General features: G+C 42.5%; 1 pseudogene; it reads right to left on the reverse strand.

Moving 5' to 3' along the window:
- The window catches only part of LOC137072782 (putative adhesion G protein-coupled receptor E4P), a 32,156-nt pseudogene extending 30,525 nt beyond the window's left edge, over positions 1 to 1,631 (reverse strand).
- Positions 1,632 to 17,285: the final 15,654 nt, after the last annotated feature.

Here is a 17,285-nt window from a genome sequence, read left to right on the forward strand (position 1 = left end):
TGTTGCATATTTAGATTCACAGTATAAAGTATATAGTATTAATTGTGTTTTTCACCATGAAGTATTAATGATTGAGTGTGATGTTCATTATGAATTGAATTTGTTTTTAAATTTGCTTATGATGATTTAACTTACAAATGTACAGAAGATTAGGAAATATGCTGAGAATTTTGCAGGACGCTATAAAGTGTGTGAAACGAAACTAAGGATAGGTGGTACGACGTGGTATGAGGTCAAGCAAGGGTGAGACAGCAGGGGTAGGGGATCTCTAAGATGGAACAATACCAGAGCTGTACTTTCTGTGTGTGTGTGTGTGTGTGTGTATGTGTGTGTGTGTGTGTGTGTGTGTGTGTGTGTGTGTGTGTGTGTGTGTGTGTGTGTGTGTATGTGTGTGTGTACCTATGTTCATAGAAATACTGCCAGGAGACAGATGACACGGGACACCCCAATTGGAGGAGATGGTACAGAAGGATAAGGGGAAGAAGAACAAGAATATAAAATATGCATGATAAAGTTGTGAAGGCATTCGTGAGCAGACATAGTGAAGCAATCAGGACTTCCCTGATGCTGGTCTTTGCTGGTCTGAATCCTGAGCTCAGAAACCTTTTTTACTCGCTGTTACTTTAATAAATTGATACTTTTGATTGATAACTCGACTCCTGGCCGATCATTGAACTTGGGGACTTTGGGGAAAAAAGTCCAACAGTACCACAGACTATAACATCCTGGATGCACTGAGTATCTAAAAATAAATGCGCAGCAAATGAAAACACTATTATAAAAATATTAATTACAAAAAATAATGTTTTTTAGTAACCACTCAGATTTCAAACACTTGCCAAGCTCAGCAAAAACATGTGATGATAACATTAGCATCTGATCATATTTTTCTCCTGTTCTCATTTTCTCATGTTATTTCTGCTTTATAAAATGTACAACAGAGTTCCAGCAAACAGAGAAGAGCTGAAGTGAAAGAGTAAAGGGTCAAGAGCTCAAATAAAGGAGCCACTGATCACGATTCTGGTGACTTCAAATTAAACATTTAATGCTTCGTCAACACTAAATCCTGTTAGTCTCAATAGGAGCTTCTGTCTGATTGTGATTGGCTGCTAAAACACCCACTTCTGCTCTATCCAGAGTAACATTGTAACACGTTGTGTGTTATATCTACACAACATGTGTCAAAATAGCATCACATCAGTGTGTTGTTTTTTAACACATCTCTTTTTGCAGTGTATCTAATAATACAGATCTGTAAATACATTAGTAAACATTCAGAAAATAAGCCAATAGAGACACACAGTGTTACATTACCAGATGTGACGGTCACTGGTGTGACAGATGTAGAACTGGTGTTAACGCTGCCAGTGTCTGAAAGATTGGATGAATAGTGATTAATGAACAGAAACACAAATAGCATGAATGTGTAGAAAGAGCTCAAGTGAATATTATTACCTGCACAGTATGCTGAATCACATTTAATTGGTGTAACCAGAATCATCAACATCTAACTCTGTTAATTCTCAATAAGAGCTGAAGCCAAAACGCATCGAGCCATGAATGCGCCCAGACAGCAATGGATATCGATCGCACCCAGAAGTGCGTGGGCAAACCATCTTGAAAAAGACGTGCCACACGCAAGCTCTTTTTTGAGAGGAAAGCTTTACAGAGTACTGAAGCGCCCAGGGAAAACACACACAGCGGGTGCAAATCACTGCACAAACCAGCAGGCAGGCAATGTGAGATCGCTGGAACCCTGGAGAACCGCTCGTCTCGAAGACTGAAAAGAGGACTTCAGAATTCAGGTTTGCAGGAGTGAAGAGATGCTCTTAGCTCTGAAGCAGAAACATAATGCGATCATGCCAGCTACTTCTTTATATACCCATGTGGGTAGGCAGAGTTACACATGCAAATCTCGCATGCCCATGGCATTGGCACTGCCATTGGGTGTTTTCTAAGATCTCGAAGATGATTGGCTTCTAAGCAAAACTACCATTTGTCAGTCACTGATGTTACTCAGAGTGACCGAACGATAGGGAACACATCTATAGAAGCTTTTATTTAGAATTAACAGAGGTTTAGATGTTGATGTTGTATTAAACATATATGGCCACAAATCAATGTTTCCTTTAGTAGGGCAGTTTGACTTGGTTTTTTTAAGTAAGTTTGTGGTTTTTGTTACGGTGTTAACAAAAACATAATCTGTTCAAATCGAAAGAAGCCATAAACAAAAATGATCATGAACAAAAATGTTTGATTAAAAATGCTGCAATGGATGTTAGTGATCATGAATTTTATACTGTGGTGTAGGAGGGTTGGAGCTAAACTCAGCAGGGCATCAGCTCAGATGCCCTTAGAATAGTTGGAGCTAAACTCAGCTGGGCATCAGCTTTCTAGGACCGAACTTGCCTACACCTGACTTAGAGGTACCACCTCAGTGATGGGCACTTTACCTTAACCCTTTAGGCGCCACGGTCGAGTTTACTCGACAAGATGCGTCACTAAATAAAACTGCCAATTTTGTCAAATAGGGTGTCAAATTTCATTCGACCTCCCTTCCACTAGATGGTAGACATGTCATACTTCATCCCTGACTCATACAAACATCTTGATTCTATACAAAATCTACGAGCAAGAGCGCATTGAATCAGTGCAAACAAAAGTGGAGCTGGTGTGAGATTGAGCCGTTTTATAAGAGTATTGTCAACGTCAGCGAGTATTTGCATTAGATTACTATTACTATTACTATTTTCTAATGGCATCAATAAAGCTTACCCGCAATGAAGTGTTGGGTCTTCTATTCGCGGACCCTGATTCTGAAGGGAAATAACAGTGATTCTGAAAGTGAAACTAACCCTAATGTTACACTAAGCACAAATGGTGGATCATTTGCCCAATGTAGATGGTCCTTTGCCCAATGTCAGTGGTGGGAACAATGTTTCCCGGGGTTGGAGTATTCATCGCAAAGTTAGCAGGTGTGTTAGTGCTGGGAACGAGGCAGCCGCGGGAGATTTTTGCCGCGCTCACCATGAAGCGCATGTCTTCTCACCGTGCGCCTCTCCGCGATCGCGGCGACAGTATTGTGGTGGAGACTTTATCTAATGCCACTGGGTATGTTAGAAGAGGTCAAAGTATTCATAGGACAGTTCGGGGGCAATGGCAATGACAGTTCAGATCTGGACACGCTGCTCGTAGCAGGAGCAGACGCGGTGTGACACGGGGCAGAGGGGCTATTATGCATAATATATAATATATATAGACAGACAGCAATAGAGCTGTCATTCACTCGGTGATAGTCAGTGTTTGTACTGAGAAGAGATCAGACACAAAATGCTCAGAAAAATGTCAATGAGAGTTGCAACAGTGCAATCCCATGAAAGGTGATAATTAGCGCAGCTCATGAATTGGAAGGATTTATGATCCTTTAGAAAATGAGTGGATAATTTCACACTCTAACGCTACAGATATGAATCTATAAAAAACATCAGAATACATTACCAACTGTAGTCATCACCGGTGTGAAAGATGAAAAGGCCAGCTGAAGTCTGAAGACATCTAAAAAATAATTATATTATACAAATTAATCTATAAAATACAAAGGGCAACATGAAACAGCAGTCATGAGAGAAAAAAAGTCTCCAATAATTTCCTGTTATCCTGACCCATCTTTTCCCCATATTGAAATTCAAGTTTTTTTTGTTCAATCTAACAAAAAAGCAGCATTGCAGCACTACAGTTGCCATATTCCACGTCTTCAAACAGCAGCTTTGTGTGAGGAGCAAATTGAAATTGAAGTCATTCACGATTATTTCAGAAAACTACATTGTAAAAAAAAAAAAAAAAATCATAATTTAACGTCTCGGTTATGTATCTAACCCTCATTCCCTGAAGTAAGAACGGAGTCGTACGGTGGAACTGACCTACGAATTGGGGATTGTTTCAGAGACCAGTCTACTTCAAATGTTTAAAAACAAGCCACGCACCGCCCGGAGCACAGGTAAAAATAAGGATTATATCATCTTTGCCTTTCCACTGAGGACTGACTTTCACTTTCCTAGTGACTTGGCCGCTCAGCAGAGGTACAGTACCTGTGGCGACGGGATGTACTTATTCGTTCTATCCTTTACATTCATACAGGAGGGTTACATATGTAACGTCTCAGCTACATATGTAACCCTCATTCTCTGAAGGAGGAAACGGAGACTGGTTGGAGAACCACCGAATAGGAATCTCCCTCAGGAGAGTCAATCTACTTCAAGTAAAACTGAACAAGCCATTGGCATGCAATGACGGCACCAGGTGCTCATGCCACACAACGCTGGTATAAATGAGACACAGGTGATTGCATCAAATTATCTTTTTTTGCTGAGGAGCCGAGTAGGTAGACTGGCACCCTGGCAGGGACAGAGGAAATAGTGATGGGATGTGGCGTTTCCGTTTCCTCCTTCAGGGAAAGAGGGTTACATACGTAACCAAGACGTTCCCATTCAGTCCGTCACTCTCGACGCCACTCAGAGTACCGACGAATAGGAATCCCTACCAAAGCGCCATGGACTCTGCCCCCTTCCAGTACCCTGTATGAGCCTCCTGAGCTCTCTTATCTGATAAGACAGGGCTCACACAGAGAAGTCCATCACTGCTGTTCCTCATGACCCGCTCAGTGACTATTGAATAACACAGAGAAAGCATGCCCTGGTGGAAGGGGCAGCTGCGGAACCCACATTGTACTCCGAGGGACTTATGTGGAGTACAGAGCTGAGCCATAGCCCGCCGCCGTGAGCAGACTCGTGGAAAATGTGGGATCCCCACAGGGTCATTCACATGGCCCATGTTTGCTTCTGGAGAATGTAAGCGCCGAGGCACAGCAAGCCGACAAGAGAACACAAGAGGAGAATGGCTCTACACGTAGGCTATAGAACCTAGCAAACGTGTTGGGTGCTGCCCAGCCCGTAGCTCTATAGATTACTGACAGTGAGGCGCCACATGCCAGCACCCAGGAGGATGCAACACTTCTAGTAGAGTGTGCTCACACGCTGAGCAGACAGGGCACACCTTGTGCTTGGTAAGCATGGTGATGGCATCCACTATCCAGGGGGCCATTCTTTGCTTGGAGAGGGCCTTTTCCTTCTACTGGCCTCTGTGACAGACAAAGAGCTGATCTGAAGTCCTGAAGCTTTGAGTTCTGTCCATGTAGATCCGCAGAGGACGGGAGAAAGAAAAGCTCCTCCAGGGGCAGTGCTTGCAGGTTCACCACCTGGTCCCTGAAGGGAGTGGTGGGAACCTTGGACACGTAGCCAGGCCGGGGACTTAGTACCACATAGGTGTCACCCGGCACAAACTCCAGGCACGATTGAGATCGAAATCGAGCGGAAATGCCTGCAGGTCCCCTACCCTCTTGATGGAGGCCAATGTAGCCAACAGCAAAGTTTTCATGGACAGAATATTAAGCTCTGCTGACTGCAAAGGCTCAAATGGGGTATTCTGAAGTGCTCAGAGAACCAGAGAAAGATCCCAAGAGGGTATGGAGGGAGGTTGAGGAGGATTTAACCACCTCATTCCCCCCCCCCCCCAAGGAACCTGACAACCAGGTTGTGCTTCCCCAACAACTTACCATCTACATGGGCGTGATAGGCAGAAATAGCAGCAACGTAAACTTTGAGGGTGGAGGGTAACAGCCTACACTCCAACTCATGCTGCAAGAAGGAAACCACAGATGTGATCGAAAATCTTCGGGGTCTTATCGGGGGCAAGAACACCAATCGACGAACAGGTTCCACTTCAAGGCATAGGCCCGTCTTGTAGATGGTGAACCTGCTCTAGACGAAGTGATGGTGTTAACTACCTCTTGGGGTAAGTCACCTAGAACCTCTGCATCCTGTCCAGGGACCAGACATGAAGTTTTCAGAGGTCTGGAAGTGGGTGCCAGAGGGTGCCAGAGGATGCCCCATCTCTGAGTTAGAAGATCCTTCCTCAGAGGAATCGGCCAAGGAGGGGCTGTCGCGAGGAGCATGAGTTCCGGGAAAAAAAGTCTGGTGGGGCCAATACAGGGCCACCAACAGGACCTGCTCCTTGTCCTCCCTGACCATGAACAAGTAGGCTCACTGGGGGAAACTAATATTTGTGCAGGTTCTGGGGCCAGCAAATAAATTCACTGGCAGTGGGACATTTCTTGGGAGGCAAACAGGTCGACCTGTGCCACCCTGAACTGAATCCAGATCAGCTGGACCACCTGGGAGTGGAGCCACCACCCACCCGGAAGTGCAGCACATCAGCTCATCAGCCACACAGTTGTGCACAACAGGGACATGAATGGCCTGAAGCGACCTCAGACACTTCTGACTCCAGATGAGGAGATGGCTTGCGAGTTGCGACGGGAGCGTAGACCACCTTGACGTTTGAGGTACGCAACGCAGTGTCGCAGTGTTGTCCTTACAGACCAATACATCTTTGCCCCGTAACCTGCCTTTGAGGTGGCACAGCGCACAATGTACTGTTAGCAACTTGAGGCAATTGATGTGCCAATGCAGATGTGGGCACGTCCAAACCCCCTGACTCTGCATGCCCATTGTGCATGGCACCCCAGACCATGGATGAGGCATCCGTGAAAACCACAGGATGCCTGGACACCTGTTCTAGTGGCACTCGGGCACGAAGAAACAAGGGGGTGAGTTTGCTCTTTTCCCAGTTGACCCGAAGAACCAACTGGCTGAGATGTCTGAGCACCAGGTCCCTATGTTCGCACAACGGCTCCAGGGACTGTGTACTAGGATGAGCCAGTCGTCAAGATAGGGACCACCGACATACTCACCGTGGGGCAGCGAGGTGGAATTCAGGCACCGGCCTGGGGCAGCGTCTCGTGGAGGTGGCCCACAGTAAGGTGTGAGTGTGCTGTGCAACACATACCTGATTCCACAGATGGGCAGAGGGTCCACACGGAGGTTGTTCAGCATCCATGCGTCGTCCGCTACTGCCCTCTGGTGAAACAGGAGGAGGATGTGTGGTCCATTGTTTGACCGGCCACAACTCTCTGAGCCCCCTGGGGACCGGAGATGAAGGAAACTGCTCTTTTAATGAAAATTTGTGTACCACTTGGCTCAGCTCCAGCGGCAGAACAGAAATAAAATGGAACACAAGATTCTCCACCTGGCCCTCCTTCAGTGGATGGAGCGGTGCGGCCAGTCTCATGAAGAGCAGTCCTACTCATCTCTGGGTTGCCTGTCCTCGGAGCGGCCTGGCAGGCAAGGAGGCCTGCTTGTGCCCCAGCTCCATGACGTCGCTTGGGTGGAGGCTGGACGCAGGATCGGAGGCAGATACAGGCAGCCGGCCTCGTCGACGAGCAGGCTGAGGTGGTGCCGGCGGCGGGGTGAAGGCAGCAGCTGACCACTGCAGCATGATGTGACTGATGGCCTCATTTCTGTGGGGCCGATTACTGCTGGGTGAAGTTCAGCGTCGCCGAAGAGGCCGGTCTGGGACATGGGGGCATTAAGAAAACGTACTTTGTTGATATCCTACATGTCAGCCAGACAAAGATGGCGCTCCTGGACCATCATAGTGGACATCGCACGACACACGGTTCTCGCATGACACACGGCCTGTGCCGTAACCTTCGTCTCACAAAGCACAGGGTAAGTTGCGGTTCACAGTTCTTGCAGAACTTTGGGATTGTGACCACCCTCATGTAGGTTCTTCAGTGCCTGGGCCTGATGAACCTGCAACAACACCATATTTATCCAGATCAGATCGGAGAAGTACCTACAGCCCCAGGAGGGGAGACACGGGTTCCCCCTGGATGTGGATTTAGGGCACAGATGCATAGCAATGGCCCGTTCGACGGGAGGAACCTGCGTCTATCCTTTCCAGGTCCGCCATCGAGGGTGGTGAGGGAGGAGGATCCACTAGACTGGTTGCAGGCAGTCCACGATCTAGCACGCTCCTCTTGCACCTCCAGAGAAACCAAACATCCAGCCTCGACGGTTCGGAAAAACACACGAGCCTGACCTTCTCAGCGGCCCAGGAAAGCATGGCCATCATTTCCGGATTGGTATCGGGCATAGCAGATCTTCCTGTAGGAGCCCCCTGTGCCAACACGTGATCTCCAGAAAAGTCTGACCCTCCCTCCGATGCAGCGATGGACATTCATCGCGGGGAGCCCCGAAGGATATGGGTGGTGCGCATCTCAAGGATGGCCCACCTCGTTTCAGCAGCAGCTCTATTGGCTACGGAGCGCGGGAGGAGTGAGGGTTCCCCGGGGGTTGGTTCCCTGGGGGAAGCGTGCTCACCGTCACCTTCAGATCTGCCGCGCTACTGCAGGAAGTAACCCTTTGTGGAGGGTTAGATTATGGCAGAGGCACGGGGACTCCGCCTTTTTCCCTTGCGGAAAACCACCACGCCCAGAAACACAGATAGAATGTCATCTTTAAAAAGATGCAAGCTCTATCTGTGTTGCTCTTTTAGAAGGACGCTCTCCTTGCTTCTGAAACACACAGGGGGTGGGGCCTTGGTGACACAGTCAGGGAAATATTGCAGAATAACGTGCAAGGCAAGGCAAGGCAAGGCAAGGCAAGTTTATTTATATAGCACATATCATACACAATGGCAATTCAAAGTGCTTTACATAGAAAGGAATTAAAATAGGGCTAAAAAATGCATAAGAAAAAGAATACAATGTAAAGAGAATTAAAAGTAATAAAATGATGATAACCAAAGAAAAGAACAGGTAAACTAAAACAGTTATAAAAAAATATTTAAAAAAGTATGCATAGATAAGGTGCAATCAGTCGGACGTACAGTGGCACAGTGCTCATTCAGTAAATGCACAGCTTAACAGATGTGTTTTGAGTCTGGATTTGAATGTGGCTACTGTTGGAGCACATCTGATCTGTTCAGGAAGCTGGTTCCAACTACGGCTGGCATAATAGCTAAAGGCAGACTCTCCTTGCTTTGAGTGAACTCTTGGTATTTCTAACTGACTTGATCCTGCTGATCTGAGTGATCTGTTGGGTTTGTATTTAATCAGCATATCTGCGATGTATTGAGGTCCTAGCTCATTGAGTGATTTATAAACAAGTAATAGTACTTTAAAATCGATCCTAGATGTACCTGGAAGCCAGTGTAAAGACCTGAGGACTGGTGTGATATGGTCATATTTTCTGGTTCTGCTCAGAATCCTGGCAGCAGCATTCTGTATGAGCTGCAGCTGTCTAATGGTCTTTTTGGGAAGGCCAGTGAGAAGTCCATTACAATAGTCCACCCTACTGGTGATGAAAGCGTGAACCAGTTTCTCTAAGTCTTGCCTGGAGACAAAACATCTAATCCTTGCAATATTTTTCAGATGATAGTATGCTGATTTAGTTATTGCTTTGACATGACTACTGAAACTCAGGTCTGACTCCAAAATTACACCAAGATTCCTGACTTGATTTTTTGTTATCAGACCTTTAGCCTCAAGATATGCGTTCACCTTGAGAATTTCATCTTTGTTTCCAAATGTAAGGATTTCAGTTTTGTCTTTGTTTAACTGAAGATAGTTTTGGCACATCCAGTCGTTAACTTCATCAATGCATTTGCACAGCGAGTCAATGGGGCTGTAGTCATTAGGTGACAGTGCTAAGTAGAGCTGGGTGTCATCAGCATAGCTGTGGTAAGCAATATTGTTCTTTTTCATTATTTGGCTCAGTGGCAGCATATACAGGTTAAACAGGAGAGGTGCTAGAATTGACCCTTGTGGGACTCCGCATGTCATGGACGTCCACTCAGACTTATGGTCTCCTATACTCACATAATAACCTCTCCCTTCTAAGTATGAACTGAACCATCTGAGGACCATCCCAGAAAGCCCGACCCAGTTTTCCAGCCTGTCTAGAAGTATGTTGTGGTCAACAGTGTCGAATGCAGCACTGAGATCGAGTAGAACCAGAATTGATGTTTTGCCTGTATCAGTATTCAAGCGAATATCATTTATAATCTTTATGAGCACTGTCTCTGTGCTGTGATGCGGTCGGAAACCAGATTGAAAATTGTCAAAGAATCCGTTTGAGTTTAAGAATTTGTTTAGTTGATTGAAAACAACTTTTTCGATGATTTTGCCTATGAAGGGGAGATTTGAGATTGGTCTGTAGTTGCTCAGTATGGAGTTATCTAGATTTCTCTTTTTCAGAAGAGGCTTAACTATTGCAGTTTTAAGGGCGGTTGGAAAAGTCCCGTAGAGAAGTGAGGAGTTCACCACTTCTAGGAGATCTGCTTCCAAACAGTTAAACACACTTTTGAAAAAAGAAGTGGGGAGTGCGTCAAGGGTGCAGGTTGATGTTTTAAGATGCTGTACTGTGTCTTCTAAAATTTTACTGTCAATTGTTTCGAAATCAGACAGTAATTTTCCGAGGGTTTGGTCTGATCTGACTGACCCCAGAGCAACTAAAGGATGTGCTGATCGCCTTTCTGATATTTTTGATTTTCTCTGAGAAGAAGGAAGCAAATTCACTGCATTTGCTGTCTGAGAGCATTTCTCTGGGAATGTGACTCGGGGGGTTTGTTAGTCTGTCTACAGTAGCAAAAAGAGTGCGCGTGTTGTTTATGTGTTTGTTTATAATATTTGAGAAGAAGGTGCGCACTCTCTCCCACAAAAATGCTCTCTACCAGCCATAAAACGGCTTTTTAGCGCTCTTCACCTAGCGCACCGAACCAGCTGTGAGAACAGCCTTAGTGGTTGCTCTTACAAACAACGAGGATAGATGAAATGAAGTATGCACGACCCGCTGCTGTCAATACCAATACCGACTGAAGCGATCACTTCCAAAAGGCACTCAGTCATACTGCGAAGTGAGGAGTGATATCTGGCATAAACCTATACCACTCGGCTCCGAAGTAAAATAATAATTTTATGCAATCACCTGTATCGCCTTTATACCCGCGTGGCGTGAGCATCTGGTGCAATCATTGCATGCCAATGTACATTGGCTCGTTCAGTTATACTCTAAGTAGATTGGCTCTTGCGAGCGAGATTCCTATTCGTCTGTACTCCAACGTGGCGTTGAGAGTGACCGACTGAATGGGAACCTAGATGTTCCCTTTCAGTCGGTCACGTTTGACGTTTGACGTTTGATGTTTGACTACAGTCTGCACAGCAACAGTTCATGTGGACCAAGCTCTAGTTCGTTTTTCATAGCTTGAACACAGTTTTCAAAACTCTACACACATATCCCATGACTTTAACCACAACCTGCACAGCACTGTGGATTTACAGCACTTTGTTCATTGTTCAAATGTTAACACACTGCTGTCAAAACTGTGAACCACACATTCAAAATATAATAGATTTCAGTCTTGTGCTTTTCAAACATTGCTGATTGCAATTTCAGCTGTAAGGCTAAGCAAGCAGCAGGTGTCTTTTTTTAGACTTGTCAGTGAACACACACACATATTATATATGTTATATTACAGATTGCCATTCATTTGCTGCCCTGATTACCAGAGGTAGAAAGTCCAGGGGTCAAAATGTAAAATCCTGCCATATTTTTATTCCACTCATGAACTCAGTCAGCTAATTTCACTAATTAATTCTACCTCCTTTGCTACTTAGCAAATCCAGGTGTTTGGAACACAATAAAGAGCCGGGCCCGTTTTCATAACGAATGCAAAGAGTAGCTCCTAGTGACAAAATTCTAAGAAAATTTGTAGAAATGTGGGTATTTACTTTTAAAATTAACAAAAAAATCCTAGTAAAAAAAGTAATTCAGAAAGCAGCGGAGAAAATGGCAAAGAGCGAGAAGAAATATTTAGCAGACAATAAATGAATAAGACGCAATAGATTAGATCTTACAGGGATCATTTTTGTGACAGATCTTATTAGAGACACGCTAACATCTCCAACAGAGCGCAGGAATGCCATAGCACCAGAAATGACAGGAATCGCTACATTACAATATTTGGCAACTAGGAAAATGCAACAATGCAGCAGTGATTATTTGGGTCTATCACAACCTTCTGTAAACCTAGTGATCACACAAACAATTACAGTACTTTCAGAAACTCATATTCTGTCACAGGTCATTCGTTTCCATTGGACATGTTTGTGGAGTTTTTAAATCCTCTGACGAGACCTTCAGAGATTTAATGTGCTGCCATGCATTTTACACTTTTGTATTTATTTATTTTTTTAACAGGGCAGTGCTTATTCCAAACAAAATTAAAAGTCTGTCTGTCGTTGGAGCTTGACGTCAAACACACGTTTTTCATTTTCAACCAAAATATAGCCTCTGACTGACGTCACATTGACAAACTGTCTATCCCATAATTTACTGCTATCCTGACCCTGTCTTTTCTTTTCAATCTAACAAAAAAGCAGCATTGCAGCACTTCAGTTTTGTCATATCCCATGTCTTCTAATGTCAATCAGCACCTTTGTGTAAGTAATAGACTGAAATTTAATTAATTCACAAATAGTTCAGAAGATTACATTGAGAATATGTTTTTAGCACTTTGGAAATTCAAAGGTTCAGTTTCCATCCACATTTGTTGCATATAAATAGAGAAGGATATGTTTCCATTGAAGAAAAGAAATGTCTTTAAGGTTTGGAGTGACATGAGGGCGAGTAACTGTAAAAGTGACTTCTTTACACAGATAAATAACTCAATCACATTGTAGTTGTATCAGTATATATGAATGAATGCATAAATGACCGAACGATTCAGAAATTCTAGAGGTTTCAAGGGAAAGAAAAGTAATTTCGCCCAAACAGTTCCTAACATGCAAAATTGTATTTGAGCTTGAGTTACGTGTGCAAACTATATTGGGTCTGTTACTGTAGCTCTAACCCAAAAGCATAATTTATATATTACATTAACAACTTTACTCCTTGGCTTTCCTGTAGCTCAACCAGTAGAGCATGGCGCTAGCAACGCCAAGGTCATGGGTTCGTATCCCAGGGAAAGCAAGAAGTGACAATAATGTAAAATGTGTACCTTGAATGCAATGTAAGTCGCTTTGGATAAAAGTGTCTGTCAAATGCATTAATGTAATGTAAATGTACTCCACCTCCAAACAGATCAAGACACATGAAGTGACGTGAAGACAAGCTCTGATTCATCAAGTTCATTACTTCAGCATACAGACACAAAAGCAAAAAATGTTGTTTAGACTTACTCAGAATAACAGAGATGAGAGTCGGTGCTTTTATAAAACCTGAAATATAGAGAAAAGTCAATAAGAACAATTGAAAATATATGGGATTTTAAAGGATTGAGTCTGAGAAAACTACATTCATCATACGCCTAGAGTTCATGTCAAGGTTTTGGGCCACTGACAGCAAACCTTTAAAGAGAAGAACAATACTCACCTTTATGAAAGAAAGCCATTGTCAGCTTGACAGTCCAGTTTTTTTCTCTTTACCACAAACCAGTTCAGAGGACGAGTTTCCTTTACAGTCAGAGAATAAACAAATTAGACATTGCATTGACGCATGACTTTCGTCTGTGCTTCAAACACACACCCACACACAGCATTTATTACTTAATTTAGAGTTTAAATTAAGATTTTTAAACAGTTATTGTCAAAACACAGGGCAATAAAATATTAAATAAAATGAAATGCATTTCTTTGGCTGCTGTAACTGTGAAAAGCAAGCATGTGATGATGTGTTTTAAGTTTTGTGTTCTTGTTTGGCACAATAGTAATCTTGTGAAACTGCAGTATTGGCAACAAAAGCATTAAAAGTACAACTAATTCTTACTACTACTTTATCTTCACTTTCTCAGCCACAACTATTGTGTTTCACAGACACAGTGACAGGAGCCAAAGAAACGCTAATACAACACTGGGGATCAAGAGCCCAACTAAAGCAAACGCTTCCCTCCACAGTGGTGACTTCAAATGAACCATAAATCCTCAACATCTAAACCTCTGTTAATTCTCAGTAAGAGCTTCTGTAGACGTCTGACAGAAATAGTCAAAGTGTCTCTTATATCTGTGATTAAGCCCCTGTGATTAAGTGTGTAGAGTTTTAAAAACTGTGTTCAAGCTTGAGCCCCTGCCCCTTTGAAAGTGAAAGTGCCCTTTTCGATCACACTAAAGTGCTCCCGTGAACGCGAGAAAAACTATTAAAGACAAAACTAAAATCATTTGGAAACAAAGATGAAATTCTTAAGGTGAATTAAAAAAATTCTGAATCCATATCTTGAGGCTAAAGGTCCAATTACAAAAAATCAAGTCAGGAATCTTGGAGTGATTTTGGAGTCAGACCTGAGTTTCAGTAGTCATGTCAAAGCAATATCTAAATCAGCATACTATCATCTGAAAAATATAGCAAGAATTAAAAGCTTTGTTTCCAGGCAAGACTTAGAGAAACTCGTTCATGTTTTCATCACCTGTAGGGTGGACTATTGTAATGGCCTTCTCACCGGCCTTCCCAAAAAGACCATTAGACAGCTGCAGCTCATACAGAACGCTGCTGCCAGGATTCTGAGCAGAACCAGAAAATATGACCATATCACACCAGTCCTCAGGTCTTTACACTGGCTTCCAGTTACATCTAGGATTGATTTTAAAGTACTATTACTTATAAACTGATTAAATACAAACCCCACAGATCACCCAGATCATAAGGATCAAGTCAGTTAGAAATACCAAGAGTTCACTCAAAGCAAGGAGAGTCTGCTTTTAGCTATTATGCCAGCCGCAGTTGAACCAGCTTCCTGAACAGATCAGATGTGCTCCACACAACTGTAACTAAACACACATACACAGACACACACACACACACACACACACACACACACACACACACACACACACACACACACACACACACACACACAAATACATGTTTTTGACATATAGACTGATAAGGTTCATTATGAGGAGAAAGAAGCTCTTACCTGATATAATCTGATATTCAGTGATCTTCACCCGACACGACTGACAGCTAAACTAAAAACATTGTTGTGTTCATTTGTTTATAGAGACGTTATCTGTCCATCATCCTTGGACAGATAGAAATATGTAAACAAGTCCACTGTTTCCTTTATAAAATTATACATTCAAAACACACATACACAGAGGTGTCAAAAGTACTCACATTCATTACTCAAGTAGACGTATAGATACTAGGGTTTAAATATACTTCTGTAGAAGTTGAAGTATCAACTCAAGCTTTTTACTTAAGTAAAAGTGAAAATGGGCCCGAAGCCTGGCCCTAGGGGCGTAAAAAAAGTCAGGCTCCGTCGGGTTCAGGCAGAAATGTAAGACTCTAAATCGTCTAGCCAATCTGGAAACTCTGATCACACATGTAGCCTACATTAATATTCCAATAAAGGTTATTGACAACATGCCTCTGAAGTTTGAATTCTTGTACCATTACATTACTTATAGGCTATATATAATGGTACAAAAATTCAATAGGCAACTCATCATATCTTCCGCTTCAGGAAACATGTTAATGCTCAGCAGTACACATATGGTATATGTCCACTGTACTAAAATGCATTCATTTTCAATGGGAATATATGCGGCTGAAACAGGTAGCCTAGTGCATCCCACATTTTTCAACATTAACATTGTAATATAACCTTATAGTCATTATGGCCTTTAGAAAATTGTTTTTTGAGGAGGTGGGGTAGTGCACTGCCCAATATAAGAGATCAGAAAAAGTACATAATTAACAGGTATTTCACACGTTAAAACACACCACTGCCAAAATGCGTAATTCATTGATACTGTACAATAATCCGCCGACAAAAAAATAACAACAATGCGCTTAGCTTTGCTCTGACAAAACTACAGTACTCTTGTGAAGTTCATAGAACACGCACTTAGCCCAGTCAAAACCGATTCATCATTGATTCAAACCTCTTTCAGCTGCTGTTGGGGTTGTTAGTTGGAGATGTCCTGAGTGTGTATATTATGATGGGAATCAGGATTATATTTATAAAGATTCTTCGAGTCACAGGTAATCCACGTTTGAGTTTGTTCACTCTTCCACTCCTTACTGTATGTATGCCACTTTAGCATAGTGATCACTTGAATATACAGCTACGACGAGTCATCGCGCTAAAAACCTGGCTGTCATGAATGCCCGCATCTGCCTGCTGATCGCTGATTTACTGAAAGTGCATGCTCGTCCGCTGGAACCCACCCAATTTTGGCAACATCGTGTGTGATTTGTGCTTTGAATCATGTGCAAGCACGACAGATCGTGTAGTAACCAAAAGGGTGTTGGAATGGTATGTTTACACTTCTCATCCAACCACAACAAAATTCACACTATCCGGATGAAACGATTTATCTGCATAGTTTTTTTTTTTTGTTTTTTTTTAAATAAGATTAAATGAAAGAGTAACGAGGCTATTTTTAAAAAGTAAGGAGTAGAAAGTACACATAATTGTGTGAAAATGTAAGGAGTAGAAGTAAAAAGTAGGCAGGAAAAATAATTACTCCAGTAAAGTATAGATACCCAAAATTTCTACTTAAGTAAGGTAACAAAGTATTTGTACATCTGCACATACAGTTCCTTAAATATAAGTGCTTTGTTAGATTTTCCACACAATGTAATTTATGTAAAAAAATATTTTAAAAAAAATGAAATAAAAAAATATTCACAGTTGTAATCCATTATGGAAGCTGTAATTGATCATTGGGGTGGTTTCAGCTCGACGGGACCTCTCTTTCATGGAATGTGGAAAATCATGTAAACAACTAACAAAAAGTGCAATAAAATAAAACCTGAAATAAAGCAAAAACCAATCATTTATGTATTTTAATACAAAAACACAAACCGCATGACAATACAGATTAAGATATCAGCAGTTCATATACTTATTCTAATAGTTTCCCCAGTGTTAAATTAACACTGCCCAGTGTACATATGTGTCCACACTACAAGGTGTTAAAAGTAACACTGAAGGAGCGTTAAAGTTAATGAGATAATTAAGAGATTAAATAAGTAATGATAACCATTAGTGATGAACACCTGATGATAATGATCAGATTCACTGAAGGAAAGAGAAACACAAGAACTACAACTGACTTCAGCCACAGCTTTAGATGAAATCAACTGAAGATAAAAGAAGACATTAAATCTCTGAAGATCTCATCAGAAGATTAAACAACTCCACAAAAAGCATTACCAGCTTCACACATTACTGACTTTATTTCACACCAGCTTCACACCCCCAGACTGACTTTATTTCTGTCAGCTGTCTATAGAAGCTCTTTTTGAGAATTAACAGAGGTTTAGATGTTGATGTTTTTTTTGGTGAAAATAATAGTTTCTTGTTTAAGTCATCATTATGGAGAT

Source organism: Pseudorasbora parva, chromosome 4 (genome assembly GCF_024679245.1).
Source record: "Pseudorasbora parva isolate DD20220531a chromosome 4, ASM2467924v1, whole genome shotgun sequence".
Taxonomy (NCBI): Eukaryota; Metazoa; Chordata; class Actinopteri; order Cypriniformes; family Gobionidae; genus Pseudorasbora; species Pseudorasbora parva.